We start from the raw sequence: 19,791 nt of genomic DNA, 5'->3' as shown, positions 1-19,791 counted from the left end.
TTCCCTCACACCCTTTTTGTAAATTGGAGTAATACTGGCTAGCTTCCAGTCAGCAGGGACCTCCCCAGACTGCCAAGACCTTTGGCAGGTGATTGAGAGGGGACCTGCCATAACATCCTTTAGCTCCCTCAATACTCTGGAGTGAATCCCATCAGGCCCCATAGACTTGTGAACATCCAGCTCATACAGCTGGTCCTTTACAATTTCAGTGTCCACAAATGGAAAGTCACTGTTCCTGCACTCATGGTCCTCCGACTCAGGAGAACAGGCAGCCCAAGGTCTATCAGTATTATTAAAGGAGGAGACAAAAAACTTATTAAATACCTCTGTCTTTTCTTCATCCTATATCTGAACCCAATAAAATATTGACATCTGTAATATCCCAGAAATCTAAGGCATGGCTGGTTATTTTTAAGTTAATCTGCAGCAGATGCAGACTAGCTTCACAGAGGCATTTCTGAACCGCTTGAAGTAACTAAAAATGTATACAGCTGTATCATCCAGGTAACATCATAGTTTAGTATCCTTTAAACAGCTATGTCTTCCTGAAGAGATAAGAAAAGATTGTTAATGATCTACTTTACCCAGCGACCTTCTTTTCTGTAAGCTTTTAAAACTGCACCTGTCAATATTCACGTAACAGCTCTTAAGAGAGTAAACCTCCCTCTTCTTAATGTTATATTCCTCTAATAAGTTAAACTAACTGAATGCATATTTTTTTTCCATCCTTAGACAAGTGAAAATGAAACATGTTTAAAGTTTTTCCTTTGATTAAAAAGAACTGGAAATGCTAATGGATTTCAGGAGAGCTTCCTGTTTAACATAGTCTGCACGGGGACTTCTACTGTGCAAACAGAATACAGATAAGTTTGTGGTCTCTGTTGGACTGCTTGCACACATCATGAGAAGATGCAACTTTTGGGGGTAGGGAGACATTCAGGTTTTCAGTGGGTTCTGTCAGAAGAATATGTAAGTAGACAAAAAATAGAATCCTCATAGAATCATTAAGGTTAGAAAGGACCTCTGAGATCATCAAGTCCAACCGTCAACCCAACACCACCATGCCCACTAAACTATGTCCTGAAGTGCCTCCCTAACTATAGGCTCACCTCAGCAAATTAAATCGATACATAGATGTCTGTACTTAATTTAGTTTGATATTTATACCCTCTTATTAATTGATACCCTTTTATCACCATTAATTTGTAGATTATAAAAGTCTGTTTCCTGCACTCCATCAGGGCACACAACAAAGGTATGTTATTCTGTCCATTTTCCCAGAGAGACAGAGCTGTCATCTTACTAGCGATGCTAGATGCTCATCTTCTGAAGTGATGAATAGGAAACAAACAGAATATTTACCTCAGAGAGGCCATCTAATAGTTATTCAGTAGCCTTGGTGTACACAAGGCAAAAGGTGAATCTGCTAACATGCAGTGAGCTGGTATTGAAATACCACTTAGACTAATACCGTTTGCATACACATGTAAGATCAGCCCCCTCCAACTCCTGGATATCACTACCAGTTCAACACGTGCACTCTAGAAGGCCATCTAGAGCTTGACTCATGACATATTCTACACACATGGACAGCATATTTGCTCTCAAAAGGCAAAAAGCAATAAAAATATCTAAAAATGCTGAAGTTTACTACTAGAGATTAGCACACAGGAAACAGTTTGACAATAAGACAGTCAAACTTGCAGTTTGGGACAGAAGAAAAGAGGACTTATTATGAATACAGATTCAAAATGTCCCTGGAACTGGAAGTGTCATGGTCTAAGATGGTTCATTCCGGGAAGTGACAGTAAGAAGAGATAATGCTAGAGAAAGCTAAACAGTGCTGGCTTTTTCAACAATAATTAAGACACTGCTAGCCAAACATTCTAAATTATTATTGCAATTTAATGGCTAATTGCTAGAGTCCACTTAGCCATAGATAAACTGTAACTTCAGAGCGATCCAGAACACTTCTATTCAAATTTTTATAGCCATCTATAAAATGTCATGTCTGTGAATGTTCATAATATTCACCCTTTTATTAACCTTTTTTAGTAATAAATGAACATGCACTTGACAACACAATATTGCACTCCAATTGGAAACATCCAATAAGCTTTAAATTTGTTACAACTTCAAACCCTACCTTTGAAAAGATCACAAAAGGGGAATGTTATTCCAGTGATTGCCATAGCAAGCATTCACTTTATTGTTACCTGTAACTAATTACTGCAGTCTGCAATATTCACTGTTAATTACAATCTATACCACACAACAGATAAGTAGATGACATTCTCCTGAACATCATAGTTATCTTCTGTTGGTTAACTACTGTCTAAAACATGTTTAGCTAGCAATTACTTGGAACATTACTTGTTTCTCTTCTGTTTTATTTCACCATAATATCCTATGGTTGTATGCAGAAAAGAGTTATACCTTTATCCATCCAGTTTTTTGTTACAGAAACTGTACAGTATTACATATATAAAACATGGCACATATTGCCAACTTACGTTATAGCACCCAAGCAAGAAAGAAACAGCCAGCATATTCTCAGAAACCCATGTCAGTGTGTTATATTGAAATACATGAATGAGCTGAGATGCTAGAAAATTAATCAGAAACTGCAAAGGCAGCAGGTGCAGTGCTGGAAAAAGAAAAACAATCGATGGAAAAGTTGCCAGGTTTCATAAAAAAAAAGAGAGACTATTGATTCTTCAAATTATTACCCAAAGAAGTTATTGTGACAACAGATTTGACAAACAACTTGGACTGTGAAGCAGTTGAGGTTAGAAATTACCATTCCTAACTTGTTTAGGATATAAAATATTTTTATTTTACTACCAGAAGCCAAAACAAGAACCACTAGAGAAAATTACCTTTGTACTTTGGGGCTGGGATAAAATGTCTCCAAAACTCCACAATTCTTGTAAGAGAAAAAACAAGGCTTCCATGTTTTTTTCAGTACACAAATCAAATGTCTGGTTTGTCCACTTAAGAGGTAAGTTAAAAAAATTGTTCCCTGAAACATCCAAATCTTACTCTTTCGGTTTGAATCTCAGTAGTTCTGCTGACAGTTTATTGGTTGATTTCATTTATATTTTCTCATTTAGAGAAACAAAAGTAAATTCTGAGCTGATGGTTTGCAAATCCGTTTATCAATTAATCAATTAACTTCTGGAAAGACAAAGGCAGGCACTGCCTTGCACTGTAATGCTGTGTACCATCATGCTCAGAGCTCATGATAAACCATGATCATTAAGAAGATAAGGCTTGATAAGAATCAATGGTAGTATTATTCAGAAGCTAAGGTTTAGCAGTAATGAACAATTCCAATTATTCAAACATCTGCACAAAAAAGATTATACAAAAAAAGTAGATAGAGTGATTCAACTCACTGAACTTTAGCAACCTAAAAAGTTATTCATCAAATTTTAACCCAGTCATGTAAACTCTGTATCTATAAGGAATGTAACAGAATTTTAGAGAATGCTTCATTCCTTATCTTAAGTTTATCATCATGGTCTACAGTGGCCCATTATTCTTCATTAATTACCAAAGGAGCCTGGGTGACTAGCTTTGGCTTAGATGATTAACTTGGTAGATAAGATGTCCACCATATTCTTGGAGTGCTCTGTGAAGGTTTCTTGATCTAGGAGTCAGAGAGCACCTAAATGGCTTTTAGATATGATTCTGAACAACAAGGATGAAATGACTGAGCAAAATGTAATGTTAAGAAGTAATTTCAATGAAATCTATATGTAAACAGAAGAGTTAATAACCGTCAGGAAACAAAGAAGCAGCAACAGCATAAACATTCCTGTTTTCAAGTAGATATTTCAAACAAATCATCTTCTTATGGAAGAAAGTTGAGAAACATATCAAAAGATTAATACTGTTAATAAGAAGTCTGCATTAACCTCAAACATAAGAAGAAAGCATATAGGAAAAAGTCAGATTCTTAAGGATGTATACACAAATGAAGTATATGCACATAGGGACAACGTAGGAAAAGGCAAAGAGAGGATCTGCTTCATGAGAATAAAATTAAAAGTCATTGCAAACAAGTCTTCCTGTTGGCTCTTGAATCACCAGCATCAAAGGCTGACCTTGAGGAAACAAACATCTAACTGGGTTTATTGCATCAGTGGAAAAAGCAGCTGTGATAGACTGTCTATTCTAATTAGCAGAATGGGAATGGAGTACGAAAGCTGAATAAGTTCCTCCGTTAGCTCTACTTTGTGAGATCACTCAAGTATACTGAGTTGTTGTACTTGCTGACAAAAATTATGGGGAAAGGGACATAAGACCAAGAAGAATCACATACTCAACTGGAATCTCTGATCCAGATTTGGGTGCTGAACTTCTATAAAAATGTGCACTAACTGAAGAAGTCGAGAAGACAAGCAAATGAATAATCAAAGGTCTACAAAAGGTTACCAAACTGAAAATATTGAATTAATCTAGTTTACCTTGAAGACAGAAGGGACAGCACAAGCATGGTTTGAATAAATAAACGGCTTCTGCAAAGCTGGGATTAATCTGTTTTTCTTACCTGTAATAGATAGGACAAGTAATGGACTTATATTACAGCATAAAATATTCAAGATAAAAATTAAGAAAAAACTTCTGGGTAAAGAGAGTGAAGCACAAAAATAGATTGCCCTAAGAGGTCATGCAATCTGTCTATTTAGAGGTCTTCAATAAAAAGCTAGATAAATATTGATCAGAATGACATAGGGAAAGGTATTCATGCTTGGAGGCAGAGGGACAGGTTACATAAACTTAAGTTGCTCTGTGTTGAAAAATCTTCAAGTCTATGCCTCAAACTGAGCTAGTAGAATTAGCATAAGGCACTGGAAATTTTTATTACTGAGAAGAAATGCATTATTATCTGCATTCAAGTATCCTAAAGAGAGCTGAGGACACCTTCTTGCTGATCTATGTTTTGGATAAATCTAATAACTCTGAAATGTTTCAGAAGCAGAATGGTTGAGATAGCTTAACAAGCTACTTAATAACTACTTAACAACTCTCTTCTATCAAAGAACTGGATTTAATTCATTGGAAGAATAAATAATTTATTATCTTCAATATTCATGAAGATTACTATATAATTAAAACTAATTGTTATATAACCCTTGTGTATAAAATTTACAGAATGCAGAGAATCTAAAATCATTAAGCAACAGAAATCAGCAGGAAGGTATATATAACAAAACCAAAGCACTTCAAGAGGGACCCATTGAACATAGCGTTTTCATAAAGCAGGTAAATTTAACTATGTACATATAGAATCAAATAAAGCAAAGCTATGAGAAAGAAGAGTGGGTCTGTCCTTTGAAAAGCAGTCACTGAGGAAGAAACTTTTGGGTCAGAGTGAACACAGCCTCATTTGTGCTGCACGTGAGAAAACAATCAGACACAAAGCAGGGGACAAAAGGTGTTTCACAAAATGGAAATTAAGTCCAAAGAGATTAAGGCAGGTTCTTCTAGGTGAACAATATTGTCTGTTGACATCAGTCAGCTTTTTGCCGATATAATACTGAGATTTTGTCCCTTTGTTTGAAAACAGAGTTTTACATATTGCTTTACAAATGAAGTCAGAGAGCTTGTAAAGTGGTACGTGAATACCAACGCAATAGCAGTTCAGCAGGAGTCTGCTTCTCTAGACTGAGCTGCTGTCTGGTTACAAGCAGAAGGGGAAAAAATGCTAGTTCTTATGTTCAAGATAATGCATCTTCTTTGACAGCTTCTGCAGCAGCTTTTGAAGTTCTAACAAAATACTGCACTAAGACTCATGGTGGATGTCAGATAGAGACTTGCTATCAATGATTATGTACGTTTTCATCCCGAAACATTTTGAGACTTTCACACAAACATGATTCTGTTAAGGCTTTGAGGCATAAAGAGGAACCATCCAAAATTAAGATAAGTGACTGGTACAGTAAGTGGAAAGTATTAAGAGAAAGCAATTGTGGTTATCCAAGTCAGTGTGGAAACTAATCAATGGATACAGCATATTTTTTTAATCAGTTTGCTGTCCTGGAAACTGAATTTTTAGAAGTAACGAGGTCACAAAAAGAACCATAATGATTATTTCATTTGAGATTGTATTTATGCAGATGAATAAGCATGAGCTGAATACAGGACTTCACTGGTAGTGACATTTTCTGTTCTGGGCATCAAGACTGAACACAAGCCAAAAGCAAAGCTCTCATAACATTTATCACCAAGAATGACCTCAGATAAATACCTTCATAATACACAATAATTTTAAGATCTCACAATTAAGCACTTAAGCACATTCATGTGAATGCCTGAAGGCTCCCTTCAGCTTCTCATAAGGTTTACCTTCTTCTATTTCTTCCCTTTCCCCATTCATACACACTCCTCCTTTGGCATCCAGACACCTTTACACAGGAACATGTGCGTGCACTAGTCAATTTTGAAAAGTAAGCCCCCCTGACATTTCAAAAAACAATTCATGTGTCTTGACCCATTCTTCTGTTTCAAACATTAGCTTCAAACTCTAGTCTTGTATCCACCAAGTACAAGCTTCTATTTTTTCTATCACTAGTGCCTTGTTTCCTGTTGTTCAGTGGTGTCATCTGTGTAAGGGCACTCAAGCTGCAGCAGCCACTCTGCTCATAATTGCTGTTAACCTTGCTTAATCCAGCCATCTCACTCCCAAGCTGCATCATGAAAGAAATATTAGATGCTGACAAGGAATATAGAGTGCTGCAGCAGAACTGAAGAATGTTAAAATTACTGATATGGAAAGAATAAATTAAGTTTTCATTAGTAATAGATTTAAAAAGAATTGTACTCAATGTACACTGAAGACCATGAAACTACCACTGAGAAAATACTATAAAACCTGAATATTCTTAAGTTCTCTTTAAGCAGCTGTTAGAATTTTTTAGACAATTCCTTTCTTTAATGCAGTGTTGGAATACTGCTACAGGGCTTTTTACTTATAAATATTTGACGTCTTGGATATCCTAGCAATGATCCCATCTCTTTAGCCCCCAGAACTAAGCATATAGTTTGCATTCCTGTGATGGCTGCAGACCAGAGGCTGGCTCCAACTTGCCAGAGTTTGTCTTTACCCCGACTCAGTGACGTCCCCCTATGCCTGGGCCCGAGTGCATAACCCAATTTCCAACTGCTGCATTTCCACTTCGATGGATCAGCAGCCAGGGTGGGGCATCCTAGGTGTATGCTATGAAGTCAACAAAGGCAAAGGGATTTTGCTTTAAGACAAGAGTAAGGCAGGAAAAGTTAGATTGTTCCGGAAAATCCATCCTGGAAGGAAAGGTAAGAGTTGAAAAGTGGCAGGAGAAACATGAAAAGAGGAATTCTGCCTTTATTTAAAAGCAAAAGGAGAGACAGGAAACAGGACTCAGAACTCCTTTACCTGTATGGGCTTGAAAGATGGACGATTTTGTTTCAGGTGACAACAGGCAGACTTTAAATGCAGTATGGTTTCAGAAAAGAAATGTCATGTTTAACACAAGAGAAAATATTAGGCAAATGAAGCTGCACATGGTCAGGAAAGTCTGGACAATGTAAAGTTAAAAGAGAAGATTAAAATGATGATTCATTTGATTTCCTGCATCAAGAATAGCATCATGGACATTTGTAATCATATTCTAGTAATATTAAAGACACTGATAGATTATTTTTTTTTTAATAGAGTAATTCAACTTCTAAATCCTAAACAATTATTTTCAGTGTAGTTGTTCTGACCTTGATTAGAGTCCTTCTGATGTTAGTGTTTTATATCCTGCCAATGGTTTCTTTGGTTGTTGCTTTTGTAATATCTTATGTGGAATCCTTTCTAGACTGTTCTTTGCACCATCTAAAGTATACCCACTCCACAGCTTTTACTCTGTTCTCCTTTAATATATGAGAAGAACTTACTTAAAACCCACAACTTCTGCATGAGTATACTCTTACTTTCAAGACATCCTGCTTGGACAGCTACGATATGTACCCAGCTGTCAAAGGGCCATTTTTCAAGGTCTTTTTTATATGAAAATGTTTACCTGCTGGAAAGAGATCTCATTTGTCTCATTGATTTGTCTTGACCTTAAAACATGTGTCATGGAAACTGTGTCCTTTGAGTTTCACAGATAATTACTATCACAAGTTTTCTAATTGGAACTATTGCTTGAACTGAGAAACGTTTTTTTGCCTAGACATCTGAGGCTTCAAATCTTCATTTTTATGTCTGATTTAAAAAAAAAATATTAAAAAAATCAAACTATGAATTCAATATGTGTGGAATTCCATACCCAATGAATTTTCCTCCCTCTCCCCTCTGCTTTGCTTTAAAACAGTCAGAAACTGAGATTCTTTCAACCTGACACCTTTGATGCTATAACTGGACAATTCAGTAGTCTGTTTTCATCAATCTTTTACTCTTCCTTCACATGTAGTTTTAAAATTTACTCCTTTTTCCCTTCAGCATGTACAACTAGTGTACCTGAGACTGTGCCACTAGTGACATTGGGTTTTATTGTAGAATACATAAACTGAGTAGTTCTCAACCACAGCAAAGATTCCCTAGAATTTTGAACTAAGGATTGTCTTGGTTCATTTACTTATATGCAAGTTGTCTTTACATGACTCCTTGCAGAAACCCCAGAAATAAACGTAAATACAAGTACTGAGTAATTTCTTGTATACACAAGCATTAAAAATATTTTCTTAGAAGTATTAAAATACTGAAAAAGTTAAATTGTCATTTACAGCTATGACTTGATTATTTTTATTTAGTTAACTAGGAGTGGAGGGATTGCTCATGTGTCCTTTATAGGATGTTTAATGCTACTACCTCTGGAATTGCTCCTTTCCAGCCACTGCAGCCCAGCCTGCCTGTAGACCCAGGGGTCTGTTTGTCCATCTCAGGCCAACGGACACAGCTGCTGCCTTCGCATTTGCAAGCTCAGCCAGCAGTGGTGCTCAGTGCGTGACCAGGCACACGCAGAGGACAGCAAGCGATATAACCAGCTACAGATTGCTGCGGGCTGGGCGCTCCCTTTTAACAGCATCCACACATAACATTAGGACAACTCACATGAACACAGCATAGGCAGCCAAATCCCTTTCCTCCTTTCCAGCTGGTCAGGGTTGAAGTTCAGCTAGCGAGAACACAACCCCCACGCTCCCTCGATCCACAAGCACATTCTCAGATCCCCTGAATATCAGCAGGAGCACTCTTCCCATTCAACAGCCCTGCCTGCGTGCTGACCTCCACAGGTCTCCACTCACCAGCTAGCCCAGCTTGATGTTTTCTAGCAGACACAGGCACCCCGCAGTCACAGGTCACTTGAGATACAACACAGACCTTCTGCCCACCCGATACACTTACCCCAGCCTAGGGCCTCCTGGCCCACCCTGGCATCCGCTACCGAATTGCGTACACACACACAACCCCACGCACACTAGGATACAGTGGAAAACCGTCGACACTGCAGCCCCCCTAGTAGCTGCCACCCAGATCTTACATCCCATAGTCCCACATTGGTGCTGCCACCGGGACCCCCACCTCCTCCAGCTGAACAGGACAGGCCTGGGGGCACCTTCGTCCCAGTCTGACTCTAGCTGCTGGCCCCAAATCCACTCCTGTCGGTCCACCCAGTAGCTGGCAGCAGAGAGGTAGAGAGCGATATTACACAGAGATCAGAAAGGATTTCATAAAATAGGACAGACTGCAGTGACCAGCACAGGTCTTGGTCAGACAGGTGTATGGACTAGCAACTCTTCATATATTACCAGCCTTTTTTATGCCCCCTTCTAATTTATTCCTCCCTCTCTCGCTTCTTCTAAAGATCTCTTAAATTTTGCATGGACCTGCATCCTCCCCACCCCTCCCAAATACCCCAAATCCCCACATTCTTTGTCTCCCTCTTATCAATTACAAAGTCCAGGCCAGACCTCTCCAAAGCTATGCCTAGAGTTTCTCACTGTCATTCTCACTGTTCCTTTCATTTCCCAGGTCCCAATTTAGCAGTATGCTTAGGCACCCGCTTGAACGTAAGCTAGTGCTTGTTCTAAAAGAACTTTTCCTCTCTGGTTCCATTTTTGCCAGGAAAAATTATGAGACACAACAGGCCAACTGCCTCACCTCTCCCTGTTGTCAAACTCTACAGCCAAATTTACTTCTGACCATGTTTGTTCCTAAGGGTAGAAACATTACCTGCTTTAGAATTTACACAAAGTAGAGGTGTTTTTAGATACCTTGTTAGATTTCAAGATACATACTAACAAGTTATCAGCCTGTAGCTTCTTACTTCCCCCATCAGAAGTCATTTGTTTACTTATGCTAAAGACATCATCCCAAAATTACCACTTTCATTCCATCAAGACACAGAATTTACATAGCTGAATCAGACATATGGTACATACAGTCAACTGAAACTCAAGAATTCCAAAGATTTCCAGAAATACTTAGCTCAGAAAGTGATTTTTTTTTATTTTTAAAGACATACAACTATTAAGAAAATCTGATTTCTCAAACCTTCAGTGGGTTATTAGCAATAACCAAGAAAGTGCAATAAACATTATTTTTTAATAAACAGGTAGGAACACAAAAATTTGTTGCTATTGAAAATCTAGTTCTGCAATACCATCTATATGCTAACATTTACACTTTAGGATAAAGTGCAACAAGTGGCAGAATACAGTTCATTGTTTTTATGTAGGTGGGTTTCCTCCCCCCATTAAGGAATTTAGTTCTCCCATATAGCAGCTGGTTTTGTGTTAAAATTCTTAAGTTCTCAATTAATCCACAAATAAGCCTATTTATTATTCAAAAAACAAAGACTCATTCACAACTAGGCCTGCATTGCTCTACTTGCCAATGTTTCTTCTTTAACTGTTGTGGGTTTTTTAAAATAATTAATTTTGTAATACTTCACTATCCTAATGTCATAGTGAAAAAAAAAAATCACGTTTTCAAAACAGATGATATAATTGTTGTGACATTTCAGACTTGCTTGAAAGTTGCAGGTAAGGACTGGCAAATAATCTAAGCCTTTACAAATGTCAGTTAATAGCCCAAATGTTATGCTTCTGTTATCTCTTTTTTAGCAAAGGAATTTTCAGAGAATTTGTTGAGCTTCATCACTTACGTCAATTTTACTGCACTGTTACTTTATTGATTTTCACAAAATTTAATTTTGCAAAGCTGTAAAAGCAGCATCATGCCTGTGGTATTCCAGCAGAAGGGAATCTGCCATGATCCTCTCGTATTGGCTACATGTGAATCATGAGAAGCCACAGATAAGAGGAAAACAAGTACTCATCTTCCAGCAGGAAAAAAAAAAAAAAAAAGAATTGAAGTAAGTTCTTTCAGCTCTGTTACAGCCTTCAGTTGCACTAGCACACAGTTTGCTTAGTGTTAGAAGATCCAAAAAACAAGTATTCTTGTTCCATAAGGGAAGCAAACATTGAAGTACACTGGCTGTAAAAAATGTCACAGTAATGGGAATTTTAATAAACCTGTTGATTTAATGAGTAGATGCCATATTTTAATTATATTCAAGTTGTCATTAACGAATTTTAAAGAGAATCATTTTTTACATAATTCAACAAGTTAAAAAGGAAGGGTGCTCAGACGGCGTATTTTTTTCTTAATTTCAAGAGTGGAATGAAGCTGGGCAGGATGGATATAACACTTATAGGCTGTATGGGGCCAAACTACTTCCCACAAAAGGCAATATAAATGTTTCATTGATTACAATGTGACTTGCCTCCTTTGAAACAATTTTCAAAAAAGGGATATGAGGAGAATAAGCAACAAAGCTAAGATATGAATACTATACTCAATCTTCCATTGTTTCCTTCTCCACGTATTCTCATTATGCAGCCTACAGACAGGTTCCTCCAAAATATGCTACACTAAATAAATTGAATTCATGACATGCAAGTCTGTCTTAACTCCCCTTTTCATTTATCAGTAGCCACACTATATCTAACCTCAGCACCTGTGGTGCGTCTCTGTATGGGCATAAGCATCTGTTCACACAGTGTTCGTTACAAGGTCAAGACTCTACATTGCACAAAAGACTCCCTTCTTAGTACTAAATATTATTTAGTTAAGAAAATCACATTCAAACCTTCTATAGATACATTTCAGGATTTTGATACTGAAAATTATAGTTCCAGAGGCAGAGCTGCTAGTAAAAAAAAAAAAAAACTGTATTAATTCATTAAATCTTGGCCATGTTAGAGGAAAAGCAGAGCATAAGTCCAGTATCTAAAAACTCACAATAAAAGAATAGAAGCACTAGAGCTTGGATTTCAGACTAAGATAAGTTTTGGATTACGTAAGTCATATTCAAATAGTGCCTTATTACTGAACACGATACATAGCTAGGTGACTATATGTCACTTTTTATCATTTTTCCTTACATTTCCTTACCTATTCTACTAGAGAACAAAATAAGGTAGTATTATATTCTTTAGGTTTGTCACATTTAGCTTCTGCCACCCCTGTTAGCATTGACAGTTAAAAAAAAAAAAAATTTTATCAAATTTAAAATGAATGGTTTCTATTACAGGCAACAATCTGTGTAATGAAATACAGGAAATCACTAGAAATTTATTACTTGTCTTTTACCATCACTGAAATATGGGGGGGAGGGGGGGACAGGAATAAAGCCAATCAATGTTTCCATAACGAAAATAAATCTAGAGAATAGAAGAATACAAGTTTCAATTAATTTACTATCTCTTGGGCTTACATGATTGAAATATCATTGAATCTGTCAGGATAGTATCTGATTCCCAAAGTGAACAGAATATGAAGTTGTATAATGGGTATAGGATACATATGAAAATAATGTACTGCATTGTGTTCTGGATTCAGTCCCTTCTACCAGGTTTCTTCTTGGTGCCACTCAACTGCTTCATTGATTTTTACATTGCTGGCGGGGAAATGGGAAGGTTTTTTTGTACTTCCATAGAATTTTGGAGGTAGATGTGGAAAATGACTAAGCAAAATATTAAAAGGTACCACAAGCTTCAAAAATTTAGACCTGAAACTGTATCCCCAATCTAACAATAGTAAGTGTCATGTTTTAACTAATGTTCGGTCTAGAAATAAGCTAAGTTTGGTTCTGTATTTCCAACAATCCTCAAATCTTGAGCCTCTTAGCGTCAAGGTACGTTCAGCATTAGCTCACACGTACTCTTACCCCATCCACCCTCACTAATCTTCACACTGTGGGTCCTTCCTAATGACAGCCCTTAAAAGTGAAACTATTGTGACCAAGTATTTCTTCTCTGCATTTTGACACTGGACATTTTGCACTGAGATCGATCAAATATTTCTTTGCAGTTTAGGCTGATGATATTCACCCAATAAAATTACAAATCTAGAGCAAAATACCACTTTTTCCTCAAAGCTATAAGCACAGATAGACTGACCTATCCCGATATCTGTGTCTGGAAGATAGCAACACAGTGGTGGAGCAACATGTCATAGCTGCTGCTCCATCAATGATTCTGATTTTTGGTAACTTGTACATATGGTCAGTTTCTTTCCCAGTCTAGAAGCACCACATCCCTGATTCAATCCTCTTAATTTTTACTTCTGCAAACCCAAAGAAAGTTGACCAAGTGATCTGTGTCAATTATTTGACTCATTAGGAACAGAGGCTCAATAACTGGATGTCCTGGTTTTGGCTGGGGTAAAGTTAATTTTTTTTAAAATTGTTAACACTGATGGTTTTAGTTGTTGCTAAGCAGTTGTACTACTTGTACTAAGTCAAGTTATTCCAGCAGGGAGGTGCACAAGAAGCTGAGAGGAGGCACAGCCAGGACAGCTGATCCAGACTGGCCAAAAGGATATTCCCTACCGTATAACGTCACACTCGGTATACAAATCTGGAGGTGGCCGGTGGGCGGGAATTGCTGCTCGAGGATGGGCTATCAATCACCAGGCAGTGAGCAATTATTGCTTTGTGCATCACTTGTTCCTGTATATTCTTTTATCAATATTATTACTATTATTTCTTCTTCCTTTGCTGTCCTATTAAACTCTTCTTGTCTCAACTCACAAGGGGTTTTTTTTTTCAGAATTCTCTCGCCCATCCCATCCGGGGCAGGGCGGTGAGCAAGCAGTTGTGTGGTGCTTAGTTGCCAGCTGTGGCTAAACCCACGACACTGGGGAAGGACGGATTAGACAAGAAAAGCAATGGAAGAAAACAGAAAGAGATGAGTTCAGAACTATTTTATTGTCTATGGTTCTCAACAGGGAAGCTGTGCTCACATGAACTGCCTCACAAACACAAAATTTTCCCCTAGTAAAAAAAACTACTAAGCCACAATGGAGATGAAAAATAAATATTTAACTGCATTGCCTCAAGGTCCTGTTACTGAACTAGTATGGAATTTACCTCAAGATGAGAAAACAAAGTTAGATGGTATTGAGTGAGGTAATGAGTCATTGTAATCCTGTTTATGGAGAACATAAACCAAACCCTGTTTTCCTGAACAAACGAAAAAGCGACAGTTCCTGTTTGTTCAGTTTTGAAACTTACCTTTTCAGCTAAAGTTTAAATTCCAAAGGAACTTCTCCCTTTACTTTCTCCTAGTAATTGCATGCCTCCAGCTATTGCTTCTGCCACATTTGCAAGGCAGTCAAGAGCGCAGCCCTTGCATTTGCAGTATGTCTTAAAGGAAGTTTCTCCTGTAATGAACAAAAACCTAACAGTGTAACTTATCTGTGCTTTGAGCAATAACTTTTATTCTTTTAACAATTACTAAGGAGCAGGACCCTTAATTGCTCCCTCATTTAAATATTAATGCAGATAATTAGTATTATTCAGTAAGATCTGCAATAGCCCATAGATTTAAAAAGCACTTGCTAGCAGATCCCGATGCTTAGCAACACACACACACACAAAAAAATTAAAAAAAAAAAAAATCACAAGCTAAATCTCATTTCAAATACTATTTTCTGTAATTGTAGTGACACTGACTTGAAAGAAAGGAGGTTGGTAACAAAAGATTTCTAAATATCTATTGTTGAATTAAAACATTATTTTACATGAGCCTGAGAGCTTGCACGAACAAAGATTTCTTAGACAAATCAACATTGCAGGTCTGAGCTGTGTTCAGCTCTCTAATATCAATGAAATAATAGAAGCTAAAATGGCAACACAGCAACATCACCACTCAACGTTAAGACATATAGCTGGCAACACCCTATGTGAATTTCTCCCTCTTCCATGTAGTTTTAATTCAATTCCTTGGAGGAGATTCCATTCCTTATAAAATTAACTTCAGAACCTTCTTACTGAGTACTATGCGTTGCATTTACTGCTCTGAGAGATATCATCTCTTAAAGTAAAAAGTATCTACACAAAGCAACAGTTCTAATCCAATATAGCCTGCCTACAAAACCAGTGCATCTGTCTTTTTCTTTTGGAATATCACCTTGAAAATAATAATAAAAAAAAAAATCAAGATATAATATTCACATGTAAGAAATATGAAAAATGAAAGATATGTGATTTCTGCTGCATCCTACTGAAAATAATGAATTTCTTCAGCCTAGAAAGAAGAATTAAGAGTCTTTTGAAACATGTAATGCTTATCAAGTGCATAATACCTAAGGCTTTAAAAAGGACAAGAGTGTCTTATTACATGAGTACCTAACAGGAAGAATTTAATTTAGTTAAATATTACTATATAGCTCATACTCCTCTCAATGTGAGCATAAGTCCTATAAATGAATTGTTTTACCATCAGTAAGCATAAAGGGAAATCACATACACAATATGAAAAAGGACCCTTACAGGTAAAGAATGCCTTCCAGCCAAATCTTACTTATGCCACATTCACAAAACAGGTTAAAAAGAATTTGCTTTGCACAGACACTCATCCTGTGTAAGAGAATGAACTTCGTTCTTCAAGTATAACAGAGTTCAACCCTTATAGCACAAGCTGCTATAGAAAACTACAGCACAGCCATAGCTTTCAATTGTAGTACACTATCCTGAAGCCCCAGAAAACACATGCGGCTGTACGTTTGAGCTACTAATTGAGATAGAAGATGCTAAACAAAGTGCACAGATTTTCAAAATTCAAAGCTGTCTGTATCCAAGACATTCTTGCTATATTCATTGGAACAGGAAGATCCCTCACAACCTAGTCCTTCAGTTTAATTGCTTAAAGGGAAGCAGAGTACCAAGTTCATTAAAAACACAATCATGAAGAAAGCATAGCCACCTGCACTGCAAGAATATATATGATCCTACACTGATTAACTACATGACTATTGAAATCTGTGTTATTTTCATGTTTTTTTGTAATCTTGCTTTGTTTTTTTAAAAATGTCATTGCAGGCCATCAATAAAACTGAGTAAAAAAACATTTTAAAAATGCCTCTGGTAAATTAGTAGCTGCATTACAACTTTTGCAGGGGGAGGAGGGGAATCAGGCACTTTACTGAAGTCCATCCCATATGTATGAAACCTAAGTAGACTAGCCCTCTTTCCTTAAATGTGAGTGAAGGAACTATGGGAACACTCTCCATAAAAACAAAATTGTGTTTCAGAAAATAATACAAATGTGTATCTCCAAAGTTTAACTGCAAGTCAGTTTATTTTCTTTAGATTCATTTCATCATGACATTTATTTTTATTTGTTTCTAACACCATGGGATCAAACAGTAAATTTGATCCTGCATCAACAGGATGTCAACAGGATTTTTTCACCTGAACTGCAATTATGCAAGATCAGAGAGTGCTAGGAAATTACTTATGCTAGAATAATCCATTAGAACAGTATCTCAACAATTAATATAACTAATCCAATGGAAAGCAGAACAAAAGATTAGAAGGCTTTCATATTGGGGCAAGTATGGAAATTCTAATACTCTTCTACCTTACTGGTCTGCAGCTACTCTTGGTCTATGAATAACGTGACTTAGCAACAGTTTCTCCCTAAGAAAAAAATCAGAAGGTATCACAGATATCAGGATAAGAGTCAAGAATCACTAGAAAATTCTGTTTAATATTTGTTCATAGGATGCACAGTGACCTTCTATTTGTCCTGTGGTAACTGAATACATTTATAGGTGCACTAAAAAAATAAAGAAAACATCAGTGAAAGAGAAAAGAATAATCAACTACCATTTACAGAAACATTTTATTCACAGTTGCACTAAGTCTCATTGAGCTTAACCAAATTTATAAGATTTCTTTATGAGCACCTTTAATGTCTTGGCATGTTGGTATATATCTGGAAAACACTACCCAGTCCACAAGCAGGTCTAACATAGCACTATTTAAAAGGAGCAGTCCATGAGATAGGTTTTGCATTATTTCCACTATTCATTGACATCGATTGAGCTCTGACCCTCATTTATATTTAAATTAAAGGGGGGAGGAATCTTAATATCTTGTAAGTGTTGATTTTTCTTTGAGAGAGGGAGTAAGTAATTAAAAAGAGGTCCCTGTTAGACAGGGAGAAACAACTTCCAAACACAGAGAAGAAATGAAAGAACAACAAAAGATGTAGTAATCTGTTATTATTAGGACAATCCTCTCTCAGGACCAAAGATCAGATTACAATTCCCACTGAAAAGACTGGCCACTTCCTGACATTGTGCTTCCAGATTAACCTGTGATAAATAGCAAACTATGGCAACAAAGTTCCTAACAGTAATGTTCTTTGTGGAGCAGCTCCACTCCATTTATCCATCAGGAATCTTGGAAATAAACATCGCAGAGCAGCAAAATGAATGGGTCAGGTTGGTGAAACTCAATACTCAAGGCTGAACATGTAAGCAACTGTTGTTTTCCTACTTTCACAATAGATAGGGAGTAATGCAGTAGTATGCAACTATCTCCTTGAAGAAACACAAGGTCCAGAGTTAGTCACACTTGAGATGCTCATCTAACACAATAAACGGCAACTGCCGCATAGTTTGCATTAAATTTATAATTATTCCATTGAAGTCAAAATTATTAAGCAAGTGATGATTATAAACTTTTCTACAGAGAGGTGTTGCTTGGGGTTTTTTTAGATAAAAATAAAAAAGCAAAAGGTGAAGAATATTTGTAATGAGGGGTAAAGAAGTTTACCATGTCTGAGCACAGAACCGTTAACACAATAAGATGTTAGAGAAGTTTGCCCAGTCTACACGGGTAAAAGCCAAGATAAATCTTCTCTTTCTAATTATTTTGTACCTTAGAGGAAAGTCCAAGTCACTAGATAGTATTCCCAGCACTGTTTTCTTTACAGTGAACCTCAGGACAACCTTGCAGAAAGGGATAGAGCTCGGCATTGCCTTCTAGAGATCTGTCCTAATCCTGTAAATCATGTTACTTTCCACATGCTCTGCCTTTCTTTGTAGGGATACATTCAGAACTATTTTCTGAGCAGTAGAACATGAGGGGTAGGATAGCAAAGACCTTACTCTCTTGGGCCACAACACAGTAGCAAGACACGCTCTGGAAGAAGAGATTTACATTTCACCCTCTTCAGTCAGGGCAGGGAAACTAACCCAGAGAAACTGCTTGGTTTCTCAGCTGTTACTTAAAATAAATAAATAAATAAATAAATGGTATCATGAGCTCCTCCTGCTGTTCTCTTAAAGAGGAAACAATAATGCTTGATGCATTTTGTACAAAACTTGATCCTCTGAGCACATGGAAGGTATGCTTAGAGAAGGGCTGTATTCTAGTTTCCAGGTCACAATTAGATCCGGATGCAAGACACACACAGCAAGCAACTATATCTGTCCAATACTAGAACTGCTATAGACATATACAGGAGCAGAATATTACATTAATTTAGAATCTTCAAGGTAAATTTCTTACATAAATAGAGATGAGATCTTCAGAGTTAGACAGGAGCTAAAGACACTTTTTGGAACTGTAAATTTGGATTTGGAAACAAATTTCTCTTATTTCCTGCTTCACATGTTTATGCTTTTTTTCCAGATCAGGATCTTTATTCTAATCATTAATGATCTCTACCTGAGTAAAAAAAAAATAGTATTTTCATATATGGTGTCTTGGTTTCACTGTAGGGCTTGTGTGGAGCCTTTGTAGCCTCCTTAATATGCATCATCTTGTGTCAATATAAAAGAACACTTAAAATCTTTGTCTCTCTCAACCTATCACATATTATTGTCTTTCCAGAAGAAAGAAATATTCAGGAATAATTAATTCCTAATGTAACATTAAGTGGCCAAAAGGCTCATCTTACACTTCTGAGATAGCTTCATTCAGTCCCTTTTGCTGGATCACCAAATTAGTCAACTTCTGTTCAGTAGCTTGAGGCAAACTTTTTAACACAGACCGTTGTCCTCATCAGATCATGGCCAGGGTATGACTGCTAGTAAGTTAATCACATAATTGTGCTGAACAGAATTTATCCAAAGATACTCTTTTACTGGAATTAATATTTTCATTTATGACAGGTGTTTCTGAGTGTATTACTTACAGCAATAGTTACAGTCAAACTTCAGCTTCTTTGAACATTGGGTGCATTTCCACTGCTAAAGTAAAACCTTTGGTCTCTCAGATTCAAAGTATCTTAAATTCAAAACCTTCAAGCAACACATGGAGAATAATATGTGCATGTGGAGCTACAATGTCCTGACTGGTAGGTACACAAGCAGATATTTGGAATTGCTAACAAGGGCTCTCCTTGGAGAAGTTTCTCTGTAGGATGCATGTTATTTGCACCAAACTTCCCCTATATAGAATGAGGGTGATAGCAGTAGCACTCTTCTGCCCCCAAAGTCTTCTAAGCTGGAGG

Source organism: Phaethon aethereus (genome assembly GCF_964289735.1).
Source record: "Phaethon aethereus genome assembly, chromosome: 2".
NCBI classification, from domain to species: Eukaryota; Metazoa; Chordata; class Aves; order Phaethontiformes; family Phaethontidae; genus Phaethon; species Phaethon aethereus.
Note: the sequence above shows the minus strand (reverse complement) of the source record.